Source organism: Puma concolor, chromosome A3 (genome assembly GCF_028749965.1).
Source record: "Puma concolor isolate L17-30 chromosome A3, mPumCon1.1.hap2, whole genome shotgun sequence".
NCBI classification, from domain to species: domain Eukaryota; kingdom Metazoa; phylum Chordata; class Mammalia; order Carnivora; family Felidae; genus Puma; species Puma concolor.
The window spans coordinates 31924791-31946919 of NC_141669.1; the positions used below are offsets into that span (position 1 = coordinate 31924791).

Below are 22129 nucleotides of genomic sequence, written 5' to 3' on the forward strand. Positions count from 1 at the left end.
CGGCGGCTGGGTCTCTCTGCGCATGCGTCAGTTCGACGTTCTGCGCGGCACAAAGGAGCAGGGCGGAAACAGTAGAGAAGCCGCGCGGAGGGAACTGATGAAGCTAAGACGCTGGGTCGGGCGGAGGGATACGTTTCCATGGGAACGCCAGATCTAGCCAGTAAACCCTCCGACTTCGCCGCGGTGTCCCGCCCCCTCCTTTCCCCCTTTTCCTGTACCCTCCTCATTTTCCTTCTCTTCTCCCTCCCTTCTTTCCCCGTACTAGGGACCCCCAACTCTAGCAATCTTACTATAGGTACCTTTAAGACCGGCGTTATGAAAGGCTGTAAAATTTAACCGCTGATGTTGCAGCTGTCGCCGCCTTTCTGCTGGGGGACCTGGCCTAAACTGCTGCCCAGTCATCTTTGAGGCTCATCAGAGGTAATCGGGAGTTTGGCCAGGGTGAGAACTCCAATGAACCCCGCCATTCTGTGTAGTGGTCTCTGCACCATGGGCCTCAAAAAGGAGTGGCGCCTCCAGGGACTGCACCGACCCTCCAGCCCCTTCAGAACCAATTTTCATCAACACGGTCCGAGTTCTTGGAGTCTGGGGGACAAAGGAATGGAGTACTTTGTTTTATTTTCCGGTGATACTGAAATTGTGCAAAAGCCCTAAATCCTTAAAGCGTTCTAGCTAGTGGCAGTTATGAAATTATTTGCATTTGAAGCACACAGAGTTATTTGTGCTTCCTTTTTAGTGCTTTCTGCTTTGTATTATAGTAACACATCTCATCCACTAATACTCATATCCTGAGCACTGAGACATTGTTAAATTGTCTTTGACTAATAAGCCTTGCTGCTCAGCCACTCTCTTCATAAAATAAATGTAAACCTTTTCTTTAGATAGAATCACTGAAAAATCAAATTTGACTTGATTTTTTATTTTTATTAAGTAATATACAATGTTACATTAGTTTCACGTGTACAACATAGTGTTTGAACAATTCGTTATAGTAAGTACTCCATGTTCACCATTAGTGACCATCTGTCACACAACTTTATTGCAATATTGCTATACTTCCTATGCTGTATTTTTCAGTTTTGATTTTATACAATGTATCTGCCAAACAGATTCAACTTCTTTTCCACCAGCCACACAAACACACACACAAAAGACAATTCATCATGAATATTTGGAATATATGAGTTGGATTGGTTCACATGAAAGATGAAATCCTTAGGTATTTGTAGTTTTATGTTTCCATTTGTAACTTAATGTGATGTATATAGGTATGTGGTACAGAGTACAGGAGAAAGGAGATTTAGTTGGTGAATAAAGTATGGATCCTCTTCTGATAATGCTACAAATTCATATATTTTTTTCAGACTTCTCAAATTATGGAAAGTGTATACATTGCAAGAAAATTCTAGCAAGAAAATAGAAGTTCTATAAAATATGTTATAGTTGTTCTCTCTTAGTCTCCTTGATCTTTGTTATCTACTTAATGGGCAGGGTTCTTCTCAAAGGATTAAATGATAAAGATCTTTTTATATATCCCTGAAAGACATTATCAATCCTGTCAAGCCTCACTAATTTGACTTTCTTTTATTAAGAATTTATGAAAATTGTTGTGGGGCAAACTGTAGGTAACTTATTGAAAGATAGTACTTATTATACTATTAGGCCTCAGTAAATAGTTTTTGTTCTGAATACCAAGTCTGCTGTACTAAAGAGAATTTTTAAAGTAATGGTATGAAAATAAGAAAAGAAACAATTTTCCAACTTAAACTGCTTTCAAGCACATTAAAGGAAAAGGGGTAAACCCAGACTGGCTTGCCTGCCTCTCTAGGTGCTTTGATAAGCTAATTGCATGTTATTTATCTCTATTAAAGGAGGGCCAGTTCTAGGCTGGGTTTGCTATCCTAGGCACCATGAAAAAACAATAGTCCCTCACAGAATTTCCACACACTATTCTACTGAACACTCACTCTGACACATAACCAGTTCTTTTCACTAAACATCAATCCAAATCAGGGAGATATTATTGTATGGAGTACTTCTATTCCTACTGATTTCTTTTGAAATCAGTTTCAGCCATATAAATTTTGCCTATAGGATTGTGTGTTAAATTAGGATGACGTTCCCAGATTTAACTGGAATATGAAAGCTACTTAATTCAATGAATATTCTAAGATTTCCTAATATGCAATTTTGAGTAATGCTTAACATGTTACTGTTGTTAAAAACTGATTATGTTATTAGTTTAGGAAAGGGTGAGTTCATTCTTAATTCTTTTACAGCAGCTTTCAAAATTTATCTGCTTTTTCTAGATTCAGTTTTTCCAGAAAAGCATTAAAGAAAAAGTTAACTCTATCATATTTTCTTCTCCATTTTAGTTTCACTTTTAAATCATTGCCACTATTTTAGCTTGCATGTGGAAACCTTAAAACAAAAACAAGTTTAGACCTTTTGTACATGTACTATTTTTTTTTTTTTTAATTTTTTTTTTTTTCAACGTTTATTTATTTTTGGGACAGAGAGAGACAGAGCATGAACAGGGGAGGGGCAGAGAGAGAGGGAGACACAGAATCGGAAACAGGCTCCAGGCTCTGAGCCATCAGCCCAGAGCCCGACGCGGGGCTCGAACTCACGGACCGCGAGATCGTGACCTGGCTGAAGTCGGACGCTTAACCGACTGCGTCACCCAGGCGCCCCAATACATGTACTATTTTTAATATAAAGAAATAGTCTGTACTTACAAACACTAGTCTTTTAATATGTATTCATGGATGTGCTGTAAATTTATGTACTGTGGGTCAGTCCGAAGATCTGTATTCAAGTACAACTTTCTTTTCTTTTTTCAACATTTCATAATCTTCAGTTCTGTCTAGGATGCTTTTACGAAATTCTAGGAAGGAAAAATCCTCAGAGGCATGTTTATAATTCTTTTATATTGTATAAAGAAATTAACTTTTCATTCGCTAAGTACTGAACTACAGTCAGTACTGAAATATGGAGATGGGGTAGGGAGAGCAACAGTTAAAGAACGCTAGTGCCTTGATCAACTTCAAGGAATGAAGAGCAAAAATGTGATGCAAGAGTGCTCCCCTGATACAAATAATACCTAAATGCGTAGTTTAGGAGTATAAAACAATCTAGGAAAAATGAGGCTTTCTGAGGAATGCCTGATTGTATTAAAAAGTGTGAAACTGTAAAACCATCCAACCCTAACCAGTTATGTCAATTAAGTTGCTCCTTCTCTAAAGAAGGATTAATGAAACTAATTAATGGTCAGCTTGTTGTCTTAACTAGGAAGAGCTAGACTAGTGTGGACAGAGTCGAGCAATTCATTCAGCACAGATAGGAGAGAACCTATGTTATCAGCTAGCTCCCAGTTGTATTTAAAGATGCTCAAGACCATTGACTTCCCTTATTTAATATTTGGATACTGACCTTCTAGTCCCTGGAAATGAATATTCTCTACTGTAAAACAATAAAAATGATTTTTGTTCACGAATCTTTTCCTTAAGACAGGCGGTGGGTGTAGTGATGAAGAGGAGGAGCTCCGTGGAGTGTGCCAGAGTTGGGTTTGAAGCCGGGCTCCACTATTGGTTAGCTGCCTAGCCTTGAGTAAGTAGCTAATCTCCGCCCACTTCAGCCTCCTCATCTGCAAAATAGGCTTTGATAGTAGTGGCCCATCTCAGAGAGTTGTTAGACGTAGACAAGGTAAATCAGGCAAATAACATTGCCCACTGTCTAGCACATATTGAGTGCTCAAGAAATGTTAGGAGGAGAAGGGGGAGGAGGAGAGAGAGGAGCGGTGGTTTGATTAACCTTTGTCAGTTGCTCAAAGTTTGATATGACTTGGGTGCATTGACAAAACTGAAGTTTTATTTGGGCAAAGCTGGGGAGAAGACCCTGAAATATGGTGACCAGCCTTACGTAGCCACTCCGAAGACATCTTTGTCTCTTCACTTACCGACCTCTAAGTGGAATTGTCACTTTTCTCCTTTGACCCTGTCCACAGAGACAAAAACAATCTGACGCATATAAGAAGCAACAACTCAGAAGAAGAAATTTTCTTCATGAAAAGTATATCTACAGGAATCCGCAAATCAAATGCTGAAACCTTCTTAAAGGTTCTACGCAAGAGCATTTGTCTGTGGAATGGGGAGATAACGTATTCATGAGCAATGGGGAGATTGTTGCTTTTTATTACAAAGTTTAGTCTTTGCAGCTAATTTCTATAAGATTAAGTACACCTTTTTTTAAAAAGGCAAGTAGAAAAACCTATTCTCAAGCCAGTGACAAATGGGTACATACACTGCAACTCAAATAGACGAGTTTAGACTGCATATGAAAGAAATGGTTTGGAACGCAGAGAAACAGGAGGAATTGTATTAAATCATTAGTCTAACCACTTCGTTTTTCAAATGAGACTAAGACCAAGAATTGTAGCATGGCGAATGCAGTGGTTCCCAAATCTTCCCACAAGGACTGTCAGAACTTTGATAAAAATATCTCCAATTCCAGAAAAATTGGAAATATTGCCAACCACTCTTTCCTGAAAAAGCCATCTTTTATTCTGTGACTATGTCTTTCTTACTCTTTTAAATGTTCCTTTTCGCATTTTTAAAAAATTTTTTTTAACGTTTATTTATTTTTGAGACAGAGAGAGACAGAGCATGAACGGGGGAGGGTCAGAGAAAGGAAGACACAGAATCTGAAACAGGCTTCAGGCTCTGAGCTGTCAGCACAGAGCCCGACGTGGGGCTAGAACTCACGGACCGCGAGATCATGACCTGAGCCGAAGTCGGCCGCTTAACTGACTGAGCCACCCAGGCGCCTCCGCATTTTTTTTTTAATGAAAGGATGCTAAGTAATTTTTTTAAATCTCATGTCTTCTTTTTTTATTTTATTTGTTTGTTTGTTTATGTGTTTATTGTAATCTCTATGCCCAACGTGGAGCTTGAACTCAAGCCCCAAAATCAAGAGTCACATGCTTCTCTGACTGAACCAGCCGGGCCCCCCTCTCATGTTTTCTCTCTTTCTTTTTCTTTAAGTTTATTTATTTATTTTGAGAGAGAGTATATGTGAGCAGGGGAGGGGCAGAGAGAGAAGGAGAGAGAGAGAGAGAGAGAGAGAATATCCCAAGCAGGCTCTGCGCTGTCAGCATAGAGCCCAGCACAGGGCTTGAACTCACAAACCATGAGATCATGACCTGAGCTGAAACCAAGAGTCAGATGCTTAACCCAGTGAGTCACCCAGATGCCTCTCATGTTTTCTTGATAGAAAAATGTTTGTGCCCTCCATCCCCCAGTATTTCTCAGATCTACCTAGTTCTCAAAGTCCAAGAGTCTGGAATTGCTAGTTAAGAACAAAGAATGACAGGGCACTTGGCAGGCTCAGTAAGTAGAGCATGTGACTCTTGATCTCAGGGTCTTGAGTTCAAGCCTCATGTTGGGCATAGAGCTTACTTGAAAAAAAAATGACTTCACTCAATAAAAAATAAATTAAAAGAAAAAAACAAGAAAAAAACCACAAAGAAGAAGAAAAACATCTATCCTAAATGCAAATTAAAACAACATGCTATTTTTGTCAGGAGTGCAGTGAAATTGGTACACATCAGAATGTACACATCAGAATGTGAAGTAATACAATATATCTGAGGGTCAGTTTGGCAATATGTTGTTTCCTTTCTTTAATAAAGCACAATTTATAGCCTACACACACACACACACACACACACACACACAAACTTTAGAATATATAGAATTTCATTCTTTCAAAATATCCTTTAACTTTTCACTAATTCAGATACAACACTTATAATTAGTATATGTTTTATTTATTTATTTATTTATTTATTTATTTATTTATTCATTTTTAATTTTAACTAGACTTCACGCCCAATGTGGGGCTTAAACTCAGGGACCCTGAGATCAAGAGTTGCGTGCTCTACCAACTGAGCCAACTGGACACCCCAATTAGTGTATAATTTTGATATAGTACTGAATATGTTAGCCTGCGTGTTCTTCCTTTGGAAAAACAGTCTCCAGCAATTTGCAAATCATTGGTGTAGAGTATAATTCCCCACAGTCCGTGATCACTTTTCAGCCTGTGTTTACAGCCATATTCCAGCATAAATATGGTGAAGTGGCAAAAGTGTTGAACTGGGAAGTCCGACAACATACGTTCTCATCTTTATTATTAACTAATCATGTTATCCTAGATCTGTCACAAACATTTTGGGCATCATTTTTCTCTCATATCAAAAGAGAGCTCTAGCCCCCAAATATCTTACTAAACGTTAGTATTCATTAAGCATTTACTATGTGCCAGGCACTATACTAAGTATTTATATTTATTAACTCTTTTTTTTTTCACTTTACAAATAAAACACAAACTGCTCATTTTGGGACAAACCTCTGCCGCTTTCCTTATGCTATTCTTATCCTTTAATATTAATATTCCTTGAGGGGCACCTCAAGGGTGGCTCAGTCCATTAAGCATCCGACTTGGGCTCAGGTCATGATCTCACGGTTCATGGTTTGAGCCCCACATTGGGCTCTGTGCTGACAGCTCAGAGCCTGGAGCCTGCTTCGGATTCTGTCTCTCTCTCTCTCTCTGCCCCTCTCCCACTCATGCTCTGTCTCTCAAGAATGAATAAACTTAAAAAAATATATATATATTAATATTCCTTGATTGTTCCTACAAACAATCCTACCTATGAAAGTCCTACTCGTAGTTTATTTATTTATTAAAAAAATTTTTTTAAACATTTATTTATTATTGAAAGACAGAGAGACACAGAGCGTGAGCAGGTAGGGGTAGAGAGAGGGGGAGACATAGAATCCGAAGTAGGCTCCAGGCTCCGAGCTGTCAGCACAGAGCACTATGCGGGGCTCGAACTCATAAACTGCAAGATCATGACCTGAGCCGAAGTCATTGGCCCAACCAACTGAGCCACCCAGGGGCCCCACCTACTCATACTTTAAAAACTTAAATGTATCACTTCCTAGAATCAGGAAAATTAAGTGATTTGTCCAAGGTCATCCAGCTACCTCTTTCATGAATACAGCCTGAGTTAATGAAAAGAGCAATGACCTGGGATTCAAAAGACTTGAAATTGAATCCTGTCTCTGCAATTTACTACTTGGTTCCAGAAAAATCACATAAATGCTTTATACATTCATTGTCTCATTTGTATTCATTCATAATATACGTTCAAGGATACTTTGAAAAATGATTCAAAGCTAATAATCATAATACCATTCAAATTTTTGAATTATTTTGGACAGCAGGTTGTATATTCTGTATTTAGTTCAATTATTCCATTGGATCACATGGATAAGGGTACCTGGCTGGCTCAGTCAGTAGAACATGTGATTCAATCTTGGAGTCATGAGTTCAAGGCCCACATTGGGCATGGAGCCTACTGAAAAACAAAAAACAAAAAAACCCCACAAACCACAAAAATATTATCCATATGATATTAAATTGAAAATGTAAAAACTTTCTTAAATTATAAAAATAATTTACTTATGTTGTAGAAAATGGAAAATACAGAAAAGCAGAATGAAAAAAAATCCAATCTTTTGAAAAACAGAAGTTAGCTCATGCTGTACTGTTGACAATGACTGTGAGGTCTGCAGTCCCACTACCTAGGTTTGAATCCTGTTCCTACACTTACCAACTATGATTTGGGGCAGGCCACTTAACTTCACTTGGACTCAGTTTCCTCATGCATAAAAGAGAAATGACAGTAATACCCACCTCATACCGTTGTGAGAATTACATGAGATAAAGCATGCAAAACTATTACAAGCTTTTTTCCCCAATTATAAGTAATATGTTGATTGTAGAAATTATATAAAATAGGAAAAAGCACAAATACCAGGCTATGAATTTTGTGAGGGCAGGGCCCAAATCTACCTCATTAACCAATGTATGCTAGTTCCTAGCATAGTCTTTATCATATAGTAGGTACTCAATATTTATTGAATGTTGATAAGTGAAGAATATAAATGTTATCCATAATGCCACCACTCTGATATCACCATTATTAAGAATCTGGAATTTATAATTTCAATTTTTACCTATGCATATATCACTTCTTTGAAAAAAAATTATATAGTTTTGCAAATAGTACATGTTATGGTTAACTTTATGTGTCAACATGACTGGTCCACACAGATGCCCAGAATTTGGTCAGACACTATTCTGGGCGTGTCTGTGAGGGTGTCTGGATGAGATTAACATTTGAATCAGTAGACTGAGTAAAGCAGATTGCCTCCCCTAATGTGGGTGGGTCTCATCCAATCAATTGAAGGCCTGAATGGAACAAAAGGCTGAGCAAGAAGGAATTTCTCCTATGTGACTGCCTGAGCCAGGACATCAGTCTTTTCCTGTCTTATGACTCTCACTGAAAAATTAGCTCTCCTTGGATTTTGAGCCTGCCAGCTTTCAGATTAGGATTTATACCATTGGCTCCTGGGCTTCAGTTTGCCTTTTACAAATCTTGGGACTTCTCAGCCTCCAGAATTGTATGAGCCAATTCCTTGTTTTATATATAATTTTATATATATCTGGTATTGGTTATGTTTCTCCGGAGTACCCCAACCAATATAGTGCATTACACCATAAACAATTTGCCAAGTCATTAAATACTCCACAACATTATAGTATTGGCACAGTATTCCATTTCATCAATATCCTCTCTTGTAAGAAATTTAGACTATTTTGTCTTTTTGTATTATAAATAACGTTGAAGTGTATATAACTTTTATAGATATTTATGTACATCCCTGATAATTTCTTTAGAATAATTCCATAAGTGAAATTGTTGGGTCAAAGAGTATAAAAAGGGGTCCTGGGTAGCTCGATTAAGCATCTGACTGGATTTTGGCACAGGTTACGATCTCACAGTTCATGGGTTTGAGTCCCATGTTGGGCTCTGCACTGACAGCACTGACCTGCTTGGGATTCTCTCTCCCCCTCTCTGCTCCTCTTCCCCTCAAAATAAATAAATAAACATTTAAAAAAGGAGTATAAAAAAATATTAAAGCTTTTAAAACATGTTGCCAAATAGCTCTCCAAAATGGTTGTAGCATTTATATACCCACCAAGAAGTCCACAAAAGTACTTGGTTCTCTGCACCTTCATTAACACTGGATGAATTTTTTTAATCTGCCAAATTTCATTTTTAAGATGGGCATATAATTTTTTAATTTGTATTTTATTATTTACAATGAGATTCAACATTATGCTAATTGGCAATTCATTTATACCCTTTGCTGATTTTTCTGATGGGGTGCTTTTTCTTAGTTGAGTTTTAGGAACTCTTACTATATTAAGGATATCAATTCTTTTTTTTTTTAATTTTTTTTTTTAACGTTTATTTATTTTTGAGACAGAGAGAGACAGAGCATGAACTGGGGAAGGTCAGAGAGAGGGAGACACAGAATCTGAAACAGGCTCCAGGCTCTGAGCTGTCAGCACAGAGCCCGACGCAGGGCTCGAACTCACGGACCGCGAGATCATGACCCAAGCCGAAGTCGGACGCTTAACCGACTGAGCCACCCAGGCGCCCGTCTTTTTTTTTTTTTTTTTTTTTTTTTAATGTTTATTTATTTTTGAGAGAGAGAGAGCACAAGTGAGGGAGGACCAGAGAGAGAGACACACACAGAATCTGAAGCAGGCTCCAGGCTCTGAGCTGTCAGCACAGAGCCCAACGCTGGGCTCGAACCCGTGGACCACAAGGTCATGACCTGAACTGAAGTCACTCAGCTGAAGACACTCAACCCACTGAGCCACCCAGGCGCCATCAATTCTTTGTAGTATTCACTGTTAAATGTTTCTGAGTCTCATAGTTTTAACAGTTACATGGTTACTTCGTTTTAGATTTGTCTTAGTGTATATAAATTGAAAACTGTCCTAGCCATTCAACAAATGCTAATTTTGGGGCGCCTCGGTGTCTCAGTCGGTTAAGTGTCTGACTTTGGCCCAAGTCGTGATCTCACAGTTTGTGAGTTCGAGCCCCACATCAGGCTCTGTGCTGACAGCTCAGAGCCTGGAGCCTGCTTCAGATTCTGTGACTCCCTCACTCTCTGTCCTTCCCCCACTTGCACTCTGTATCTCAAAAATAAATAAACATTAAAAAAATTTTTTTTAATGCTAATTTAGTTTAATGATTGAGTGCCAATCATTGTACTTGGTGATGTAGATATACATGATGCAAAAAGAAGACATATTTAAAAAAAATTATATATATATATATATATATATATATATATACATATATATATATAGCAAGTGCTAGGATAGAGGTAAGCACAAGACATCATGGGAACACATAGAATGTTCACTTATCTTAGACTGAAAGAAGAGATCAAGAGACTTTCACATCATCTACATCTCTGCTCAAATGTGACGTTATCGGGGAGGCCTTCCCTGACTGCCCTACATAAAATACCAAGTACCTCACACCCCATCACTCTCTAAATTCCTCATTCTGTCTTAATCTGGTTTACTCTTCTTTACAGCAAAAATCAACTGCTGACATGTTATTTATTCCTTTGTTTATTGTTTTCCATGGGAGCCAGGTCTTTGTTTTGTTCACTGCTGTATCCCCAGCACTAAGAACAGTGCTTGGTATTATAGAAGGAGCTCAATTCAGTCTGTATTGAATGAATGACAGAAAGGAAGTCTCTTGTATTTAGTGCAAGAGGTTATTCTCATCTTATCCAAGGCTAACCCTTCCTGCACTTGGGATCTGTGCATCCCCCTCTGCTTTCTTTTCATTGAATTGTTCCTTTCTGTACCTTCAGCCTCTCCCACTCAAGCCCCCTACTTGACTGATCTTCCTGGCTTAGTATTACTGTTCCCTAATCCATTCTCACTAGATTGATCCATTTTTTATTATTTTTTAAGATTTTATTTTTAAGTTATCTCTACACCCAATGTAGGGCTCAAGTTTACAACCCTGAGATCAAGAGTTGCATGATCTACCAACTGAGCCAGCCAGGCGCCCCACTAGATTGATCCTTTTAAAAGTAGACAAGCAGATGGGGTGTCTGGGGGACTTAGTTGGCTAAGCATCCAACTTTGGCTCAAGTCACAATCTCACAGTTTGTGAGTTCGAGCCCTGCATTGGGCTCTGTGATGACAGCTCGGAGCCTGGAGCCTGCTTCATATTCTGTGTCCCTCTCTCTCTGCCCTTCCCCCACTCATGCTCTGTCTCTCTCAAAAATAAATAAACATTAAAAAAAATTTTTTTTAAGTAGACAAGCAGAGGTGCCACTGGCTCAGTCTTAATTCTGGCTCAGGTCATGATCTCACACTTGGTGAGATTAGAGCCCCATGTGGGGCCCACCATCGAGCCCCACATCGGGCTTTGCACTGAAGGTGCAGGGATTCTCTTCCTACTTCTCTGTCTCTCCCCTGCATGCATGTGTGTGCTCTGGGGTTCTCTCTCTCTCTCTCTCTCTCTCTCTCTCTCTCTCTCTCAAAATAAATAAAACTTAAAAAAATAAAGGATACATTTTTTAAAAAGTAGACAAGCAGACAGGTAAAGACATTTCAGGTAGAACATTTTAGGCAAAAGAGTGATAGGATGACTCCACCTCTATCACCAAAAGCTGTGGGACTCCCACACACAGCAGTCTACATCCCACACCTCATTTAAAACAATTTGAAAAACAAAATAAAAAATAATTTGGCAAGCACCTGCTATGTGCCAGACTATGGGGTTGGGGGGCAGTGTATAGAATAATATTGAGTATTGAGTATTTCCTATGTATGCCAGGTACTGTCCTGACCACTTTAAATATATTAAATTACCTAATCCTGCCAACCACTCTTTGGTAGAAGTACTATTATTCCCTATTTGCACGTGAGGAAACAGAGGCACAGTGAGGCCAAGCAAATGGCAGAATCAGGATTCAAACCTAAGCAGTCTAACTTCACAGTCTGTGCATTTGACCATGCTAGTAACAAGCCTTGTTAAAGAATGTCCAGGGTGATTTGGAAGACGAGAGGTACTGCATTCAGTAAGTAGATCTGACAGGGTTTTGGAGGGGGGAAAAAAAAGAGAGAGATCGAGAGATCTAATGTGGATGATAGTATCAACTATCTAGAGAGGGAATACAAGATTTGGAAGAGGGGGGCGCCTGGGTGGCTCGGTCGGTTAAGCATCCGACTTCGGCTCAGGTCATGATCTCATGGTCCGTGAGTTCGAGCCCCGCGTTGGGCTCTGTGCTGACCGCTCAGAGCCTGGAGCCTGTTTCAGATTCTGTGTCTTCCTCTCTCTCTCTCTGCCCCTCCCCTGTTCATGCTCTGTCTCTCTCTGTCTCAAAAGTAAATAAACGTTAAAAAAAAATTAAAAAAAAAAAAGAGTTGGAGGAGGAAGAGATGGCCTGTTAGGGATCAATAAATAACATCCCTTTTCCTGCCTGAGTTCAGAACCAATGGGATCCAGATGCAGGAGTCAGGCAGAAGGACACCAAAACATGACCTTTTTGATTAAGTTGATCATTACTGTGATTTCAGACGTGATGGACTGCCGAGTGGGCTCGCTGATGCTTTACCCCCTAATTAAACAGATTTGCCCACCTGGTCCCAAGCGCAGCTGGAGAGCAGAAAAGACAGGCTTCCTGGTTTTTGGTTTCAGACTTTGAACAGGCCAATTCCAGAAGGAGGAATCCAGAAGGCATAGAGCAACACTGGTCCAGGTTCTTTTATCTGTTCCCAGCCAGAAGTCAGCCCAGAGTATTCCTCTAGCAGAAAAGTCCCCTTATGAGAACATCAAGAACAAGGAGTTGGGGGGGGGAAGGGTAGGTGAAATAGGGAGAGGTTAGTGAAAAAAAATACAAAATTTCAGTTATAAGATGAATAAGGTCTGAGGATCTAATATATAACATGGTTACTAAGTTGGTAAGACTGTTTTGTATAAGTGAAATTTGCTGAGAGTAGAAAAATGTTCTCATTTCCCCCAAACCATCATGTTACATACTTTCATTATCTTCCAGTTTTGTCAGTTTTACCCTCAATAAAACTGAGGGGGAAAAAACAGGGAGTGTGTCAACTATAGTCAAACATGTTTCTTTTAAAGGGAAGGAGCCTTCCTCCATTAACATTTCTGAAAATGTGTATTATCGACAAAAGAACTCTTTTTGTTTGCAAATGATTTGCTTCACGTGTTTTCTATATATTACAAATGATTTGAACTTTTCAGAAGTACTTCTTCTAGGTAAATAAATTATCTTCACACCCCCCCCCCCTCCCTTTGTCTGGCATAGATGAGAATATCCTAATGCTACACCCACACTATTAGTTTGTCTGCCTCGGTTGTAGCAGTGACACTTCGGGCCGTGGAAGAAGTGAGCCCAGTCGGGAGAGCAGGAGCTACCCTCACTGCGGCCACATCGCTCCCCTTCAAATATTTCCCGTCTCAAAGTAGGGAAGCAAAGATGTCCGTTACTGTAAGTAAAAGAGAAAATGATGAAGGGAATGACTTGACATCATGTGTCCTGAGTAAGACAGAAGGTGACGAGGAAAAGTTTGAAGATGCCTATGAAATGATCCCGGTGGCCACAACCATGAACCTAAAATCTTCCCTGGAAGAGTGCACAACTGGATTGTATTTATTTCTAAATAACAGATTCTCAGATGCCATAAATCTCATTCATCCATGGTCGAAAACCAGCATATACCATGCTCTAATCTATAATATCCTTATGGTTGTCAAGGCCGTTTTGACTTTTGATCCACAGGATATACAGACTGGAATGGCTACTGCAAAGGAAGCTTTGAAAACCTGTAACAATTTCCGAAGAAAGTCTAGGATGATGAATTTTTCTCATCTCGTGAGTAAACAGGGAATAAAGACTATCAAAGAGGAGGAACTGCATGCTGAAGTCTGCTACGCGGAGTGTTTGATTCTGAAATCCACTGTCACATTTATACAGGATGACAGTATGCTTGGTTTTCTTAAATGTGCAATCAACATCGGGTTAAGTTACCAAATATACAAAGACTGCCAACAGGTATTAACACAGATGCCTAACAACCACAGCAAAACCTACAGACACCTGGTTGAAGGAGTAAAATTTGGACTTGGAGCATTCAATCTGCTATTATCACTTGTGCCACCAAAGACACTTAAACTACTCAATATTGTTGGATATTCTGGTGATAGAGAGGTAGGCTTGACTCTGCTTCACGAGAGTGCATCCAAATCCCATATAAATAATATCTTAAGTGTTTTGACTCTAGTCTTTTATTACACGTACATCTATGTAGCTATTGGTGCTGAAAAGGGTCACAGTTCTGCTGTAGAGGATCTCTTCCTGATCTACCTCCAGAAATTTCCAAACTGTGTCATACTTAAATTTTTTCAGGCACGTTTTAGTATGCTGAAAGGAAATTTTGAAAATGCCCGGTTAATATTAGAGGAGTGCATTTTTATTCAAAATGAATGGAAGCAGGTTCATCACCTCTGTTACTGGGAACTCATGTGGTGCCACATCTTTCTGCGGAATTGGAAGCAGGCTCACCACTGCGCTGATCTACTGTCTCGCAACAGCAGGTGGTCTAAGGCAATATACGTGTACAGTAAAGCTATGCTACTCTCCTTGCTCCCTTCAGATTCTGTGAAATCAGTGAGTGAGGACATAAGCTCTCTCTTCTTGAAAGTGGGTAGCCTGAGAATCAAAATTTTGGGAACTTCTGTGCCAATAGAAAAGTTCATCGCCGAGAAGGGGCGGCGCTACGGCACCACCACAGGCTGGTTTACAGGCACAGCCCATTCTGGAGTTCATTTACGCCTGGAGTGGTTTCCGAGTCATGAGCAAAAAACTAGACCTTATTTCAAGCTGGCTGTCGATAATTGATAAAGGAGAAGACCTCTTACGAAAAAATCCAAATACCGAGTATGGCACAGATGACATAAGTCTGTTAAATTTGCTGAAAGGTCTGTGCCTGAAACATTTGGGCAGATATTCAATGGCTGAGCGTTACTTTAATCGTGTCCTTCAGAAGGAGAAATTGTTAAAATATGACCACTATTTGGTGCCATATACGTACTACGAACTAGGAATTCTCTACTATCTAAAAGGAGATTATGACAGTGCCACAAAAAACCTAGACAACATAAAAAACTACAAAGACTATTCCATGGAAGCTCGATTACAGTTTAGGGCTCACATAGCCCTTGAACAAATAGCTAAAGAAAAGTGATGGTTTTGACACGAAGCATGGTTTTGTTTATGATGCCGTGAAGTAGCTGCAACCAGCAAGAAAACAGGTAGAAAAATCATTTCTTTGTGGAAGAAATCCACGAAGAGACAGCTGCTAAGAATCTGATCAGTAACAAGTAAGAAAGGGATTGGCCATTACTTTTCCCTCTTTCCTTCTCCATACTTATAAAATGCAATGTCTTAGACTGGCAAATGGAGTGATGCCCATTCTTGAAAAAGAAAAGGCAAAGGATGTATAGTTGACCGTTGAACAACACGGAGATTATGGGCGCTGACCCCACGCAGTCAAAAATCTACGTATAACTTTTGACATCCCCCACATTTAACCGCTAATAGCCTACTGTTGACCAGAAGCCCTGCCAATAACATAAACATATACTTTACAGGGCTGTACCATATCAAACAAAAAATCCAGATGTAAGTGAACCTGCACAGTTCAAACCCGTGTTGTCCAAGGGTCAGCTGTACATTATAAAGTAAACCCTCCCTTGGAGCGCGTGGGTGGCTCAGTTGGTTAAGTGTCCGACTTCAGCTCAGGTCATGATCTCATGGTTTGTGAGTTTGAGCCCCACATCAGGCTCTGTGCTGACAGCTCAGAGCCTGGAGCCCGCTTTGGATTCTGTGTCTCCCCCTCTCTCTGCCCCTACCCTGCTCATGCTCTGTCTCTCAATAATAAAAGTTAAAAATTAAAAAAAAAAAAAGTAAACCCCCTCTCTTATATGTTATGAATTTCTCAATTACATTAGATAACATTTTCAAAAACTCAAAAAGCATTTTTTAACCTCTCACTAGATAATGCATACAACTTGCAAATAAAATATGAAAAGTAGCTACACTGGGAATCCCAGTGCCTTATACATGTTTTTACACTCAAAAGAAAGAAAAAAACATTTAAGGTCTTTACTGACATTTCAAAACAATGATGCACTGAACAGCACAGACTCTGACTGGTTTTCCCCTCTTACACAGTAATTTTTTTTAATGTGTATTTATTTTGAGAGAGTGCAGGCATGAGCAAGGAGGGGGCAGAGAGAGAGAGAGAGTGAGAATCCCAAACAGACTCTGTGCTGTCAATGCGGAGCCTGAGTCGGGGCTCAATGCCGTGAACCGGGAGATCACGACCTGAGCTGAAATCAAGAGTCAGATGCTTAACTGACCGAGCTTACACCGTAATTTTTAGTGGCTTTTTATAGCAGAGAAGATATTTTCCTCTGTGTGATCAGTAGTCTGTTTTACCTTTTTCCTAGGAAGCTCAAAAATGGGTCTATAATTTGCCATAGAGTAGAGAAGACAAAGCCACCCCCCCCCCCCCCCCCCCCCCCCCCCCCCCCCCCCCCCCCCCCCGCCAACTCTTTGAAGATACCTGGAGGAGGAGGGGAGGGAAGATAGATAACACTGGGTAGGAAAAAAGAAAAGGCTAGTCCTATGGAGGGAGATTTGAGTTACTGCCCTGCCCTCCTTAGTTACTACAGCTTAATTAAACGTGTGTGTCTATCCTGTTGCTGTTGTCAGTGGGCTAATCTGAGAGTATATAGCAGCTGTAGGCATGGGGCTCAGTATTGCTTTACCTGCCTTGGGGATAGACCATTCAATTTCCAGACCATTAAATCTGACAGTGTGTGTCCTCCCTTGGAAAATCACCCTTGGAAACAGACCTTGCTGGGAAAGTCTGGTTTGCTAAAACACATGAGTGAAACACATTATTTTAATGCTTTGGGTGTCCCAAGCAATCAACTGGAACACAATGAGGAGCTAGTACTTAGATTTAAAAAGCTGACTTTGAAAAGCACATTTCTCATTAACTAAAAATAGACTTTTACACGTACAACTGTGCTGGGGTGCCTGGTTGGCTCAGTCGGTTAAGCATTCGACTTTAGCTCAGGTCATGATCTCGTGGTCCCTGGGTTTGAGCCCGGCGTCGGGCTCTGTGCTGACAGCTCAGAGCTTGGAGCCTGCTTCGGATTCTGTGTCTCCCTCTCTCTCTGCCCCTCCCCTGCTCGTGCTGTCTCTCTCTGTCTCTCAAAAATAAATAAATGTAAAAAAAAAATTAAAAAAAAATTTAGATGTACAACTGTGCTTAAATTATCCCCCATTGTTTAGTTAGTATGGTATAGTGGTTAAGAGGGCAGGCTTTGATCTGATTGCCTGGATTTGTGTCCTTGCTCTGTCACTAGCTAGCCACATGGTCTTGGGCCTCTGTGCCTCAGTGTCCTTTGCAGGGATAATAGTTCCTATTTCATGTTTTTTCTGTGTTCATTAAGATTGAGTTAATACACATTTATTATTACTACTACTACCAGTAGTAGGAATAATACACTGTTCCTCAGTGCAGAGGATTTAAGTTACTTTCTTAGAAACAGCAAAGGTCCCTTTGTTATCTGCTTTGCCAATCTAAAATTTGACCTGTTAATTTGCTTTTTCTGTTCTTGGTCACTTATGAAATAAGTAACTCTCCACCTAAATAATGGTCTTGTGATTTGTCCCAACTTCTGCCAAGGAATAGCAAATTTATTAATTGGTTAAATAAATATATATTGAAAGTCTACTATTTTTTTTAATGTTTATTTTTTTATTTTTTATTATTTTTTTAAATTTTTTTTGTTCAACGTTTATTTATTTTTGGAACAGAGAGAGACAGAGCATGAATGGGGGAGGGGCAGAGAGAGAGGGAGACACAGAATCGGAAACAGGCTCCAGGCTCTGAGACATCAGCCCAGAGCCCGACGCGGGGCTCGAACTCACGGACCGCGAGATCGTGACCTGGCTGAAGTCGGACGCTTAACCGACTGCGCCACCCAGGCACCCCTGTTTATTTTTGAGAGAGACAGAGAGAGAGACAGAGTGAGAATGGGTGAGGGTCAGAGAGAGAGGGAGACACAGAATCCAAAGCAGGCTCCAGGCTCTGAGCTGTCCACACAGAGCCTGATGTGGGGCTCAAACTCACAAACCGTGAGATCATGATATGAGCTGAAGTTGGACGTTTAACTGACTGACACACCCAGGCATCCCAAAGCTTTCTCCTCCTCTTTTTTTTTTTTAATTTTATTTATTTATTTTGAGAGAGAGAGAGTGAGAAAGAGAGCGGGGAGGGGCAGAGAAAGGCAGACACAGAATCCTAAACAGGCTCCATGACGTCAGCGCAGAGCCTGATGCAGGGCTTGAACCCATGAACCCTGAGATCATGACCTGAGCCGTGATTAAGAGTCGGATGCTCAACTGACTGAGCCACCCAGGTGCCCCTAAAACACATTTAAATAAATTATTTATTTCTTTTCCCAGAGAAATACCCATGTTGCTGAAGATCTTTATTACTATTATTTTTAATGTTGATTTTTGAGAGAGAGACACACAGAGCACAAGCGGGGGAGGGGCAGAGAGAGAGGGAGACACAGAATTCAAAGCAGGCTCCAGGCTCCGAGCTGTCAGCACAGAGCCTGATGGGGGCTCGAACCCATGAACCATGAGATCATGACCTGAGCTGAAGTCGGATGTTTGACCAACTAAGCCACCCCGGTGCCCCTGAAGATCTTTATTTTCTAATAAAGCTTTGAGTCTCAGTATCAGAATTGTTTTCTATGTATAATGTAGGGCTCACACAAATTACAGTGACAGAGAAGTGTTCTCTGTCAGCTGTGGCCCACCATTGTTTTTAAAAAATATATTTATTCTTTTAATTTACATCCAAGTTAGTTAGAATATAGTGCAATAATGGTTTCAAGAGTAGATTCCAGTGATTCAGCCCCTATGTATAACACCCAGTGCTCATCCCAACAAGTGTCCTCCTTAATGCCCCTTGCCCATTTAGCCCATCCCCCCACCCACAACCGCACCAGCAACCCTCAGTTTGTTCTCTATATTTAAGAGTCTCTTATGTTTTGTCCCCCTCCCTGTTTTTATATTATTTTTGCTTCCCTTCCCTTATGTTCATCTGTTTTGTATCTTAAATTTCACATATGAGTGAAATCATATTTGTCTTTCCTTGACGAATTTCACTTAGCATAATACACTCTAGTTCCATCCATGTTGTTGCAAAGGGCAAGATTTCATTCTTTTTTTTTTTTTAATTTTTTTTTTCAACGTTTATTTATCTTTGGGACAGAGAGAGACAGAGCATGAACGGGGGAGGGGCAGAGAGAGAGGGAGACACCGAATCGGAAACAGGCTCCAGGCTCTGAGCCATCAGCCCAGAGCCCGACGCGGGGCTCGAACTCACGGACCGCGAGATCGTGACCTGGCTGAAGTCGGACGCTTAACCGACTGCGCCACCCAGGCGCCCCAAGATTTCATTCTTTATGATTGCCCAAGGCTTTCTCCTTAGGAGGCTTTGCCTTTTTATTTCAGAAGGGACAGCCTTCTGGGGGATTTCCATGTATATCTCACTGGCCAGAAGTATTCACATAGCCATCTATCTGCAAGGGAAGCTGCAGATTGAGTTTTAGCTTTCTTCTTCTTTTTTTGTTTAATTTTCTAAAATGTTTTTATTCATTTTTGAGAGAGAGAGAGAGACAGAGAGACAGAGCATGAGCTGGGGAGGGGCACAGAGAGAGAGGGAGACACAGAATCCGAAGCAGCCTCCAGGCTCTGAGGTTTCAGCACAGAGCCCAATGCGGAGCTCGAACCCACGAACCATGAGATCAGCACCTGAGCCGAAGTCGGGCACTTAACCGACTGAGCCACCCAGTGACCCTGAGTTTCGGCTTTCAAGCCTCATTAGGAGGTTGTGGGAAAGGACTATTAAATGAACCAACCTACAGTAACTGCCACAACACATGTGTAAATAACAACAAGCTACAAAAATGGTATGAAAAGGGCACAGATGAGAAGGAGGCAAGGCAACAAGACCAAGGAATCACCTAAAAAAGACTGTATGGAAATCCAACAGGAAATCTTGGAATTGGCATTTCCTTGGTAAAGTTGCTACTCACAGCCCAGCTTTCTGGTGCTTAAGTGGCCCAAGAGTTGACTAGACACATCCAAGGCTGGTTCTTACCACAAGAGATTAAGGCATAATTTACTCTGCTAATTTATTTATTTATAGTAGGGACTATTCCAGAGTTGCAAATTCAATTTCCTGTGGGATCAGGCAGCTGATGTAAACAATATAGAGCAGCCAAACAAAAGCAATAAAAGTGGTAGAACTAGTAGAAACTAGTGAGGAAGAGAGAGGAAAACTATATAAAAACTTCCAAATTTAAAAAAAAATTTTTTTTTAATTTGAACTGTGCAGATATTAAACTATCTGCATGTCCCGATATGCCCCCTAGTTTGTGATTTCTGGTCTATTCCTTTCTATTGATTAGAAAGTGCTCGTTTCCCTCTCAAGAATCACCTCTCCTGATCAACACTGTGTCTAGAAAACCAGCATGGGGGAGTCACGAGGCATGGGGAACATCAAATCAGAACAAGAAGGCAGATAGTTTTAGGAAAATCTATTCCGGGCCAAGCTGAGACCTGATGAAGTATATCGGTTCCCCACAATAGGTATATTCCTCTGGAAAGTCCCCGCTTGCAGATTCAGGGTCTTTGAGAAATACCTCCCAATCTTCTACTTACTGACCTTTCTTCTTTTGTGCCTTCTGCTACCAACCCTGGGGTATTGACTGTCCCGGTAGGGTCTAATATAATTAAGTTTCCATTTACTGACATAAAATCCCATTCCAGTCCGGCTTCCAGAGAATACAACCAGGTCACTCAGTTTGGAATTTCGGTCATCCCCACATTCTCTGGTTATCCAGATAATAGATGGTCTCTTTGTACAAACGAACCACAGATCGAATCACATCCATTCTATTTAACATTTAGGGTTAGTTTATAAGAGCTTGGAGGAGAGACCTCACTGTTGCCTTCCTGTGCCATAAAAACAAATAAAGTGTTATTGAAGCATTTTTTATTCTGTGAAGAAATTTCTTATCTAGTTTAGTAAATATAATAACTATGTGGAGGCCTGAGATCTTGAAAAAACAAAGAGGAAGGAGGGGTTATTATTGAATGAAGGAAAGAACAGAGAGAAGATCTGTTAACAGATCAAAGTTCTCAACATGCCCTTGCCCCACTCCAATCAATCACCAATCCAGTTGATTTTTCCCTTGAAGCATTCGTTGAATCTACTCCTTTTTCCCCTCTTTTTCATTTCCACTGCTATCAGCTTGTGTCCTGTCTGGACCACTGCAATAATTTTTAGGAGCTCAGTAGTCAACATCTTTAGCTCAGGTCAATCAAGAGTTGAATGCTTAACCAACTGAGCCACCCAGGCACCCCAGAGCATGCAACTCTTCATCTTGGGGTCATGAGTTTGAACCCCACGTTGGGTTTAGAGATTGCTTAAAAAATATTTCTTGTTAAAATTAAACAGAATGTACTCCAAAGTCTAGAACACGCAATTTTGAACTTGGCAGAGGAAAGGGTTGAGAGTGTGTGTATGTGTGTAGGTTTGAGGGGGAAGCAGATACTAGGAAGAAGACAGAAGAAGAGAAGGGGAAGAGGGAGAAAAGCAGAGAATGTGAGAGAAGGGACATCAACTGGTAGGAGGGAGGCACCAGGGAGACCAAGAGTAGGCGTTGATGGGGAAAAGGAAATGGCACATGTGAACTTGTTGAGGGTGGACTACAGACAGGGTCTCTCTGTAAACCTCCATTAGAAGTGGGCAGGCTCAGTCTGTTATAAATCAGCGATTCCAATAGGCAGATGCTGTGAACGATTCTTTAGTTTATCCAGAAGGCTAAAGGGAGAGGGGAGAGAAGGGAAGGAAACTGCCCCAGTCACATCAATTTAAAGGGAGTAATTTAAGCTTGAAGCTAGCTTCCAAAGTCTTTCATTCTGCGGGACAGTTAGAAGGCTTCAAATACAAATGATCAGTTGTCACAGTTGGTTCAAGCTCTTTTGGACTGAATTTT

At 40.5% G+C, this 22129-nt stretch overlaps 1 pseudogene across 1 annotated transcript; it reads left to right on the forward strand.

Annotated features, from left to right (window-relative positions):
- Positions 1-4: 4 nt before the first annotated feature.
- LOC112864357 (tetratricopeptide repeat protein 39B pseudogene) lies at positions 5-15429 on the forward strand (annotated as a pseudogene). Its single transcript, XR_015249001.1, has 3 exons — positions 5-441; positions 3514-3609; positions 13278-15429. The product of XR_015249001.1 is annotated as a tetratricopeptide repeat protein 39B pseudogene (transcript).
- Positions 15430-22129: the final 6700 nt, after the last annotated feature.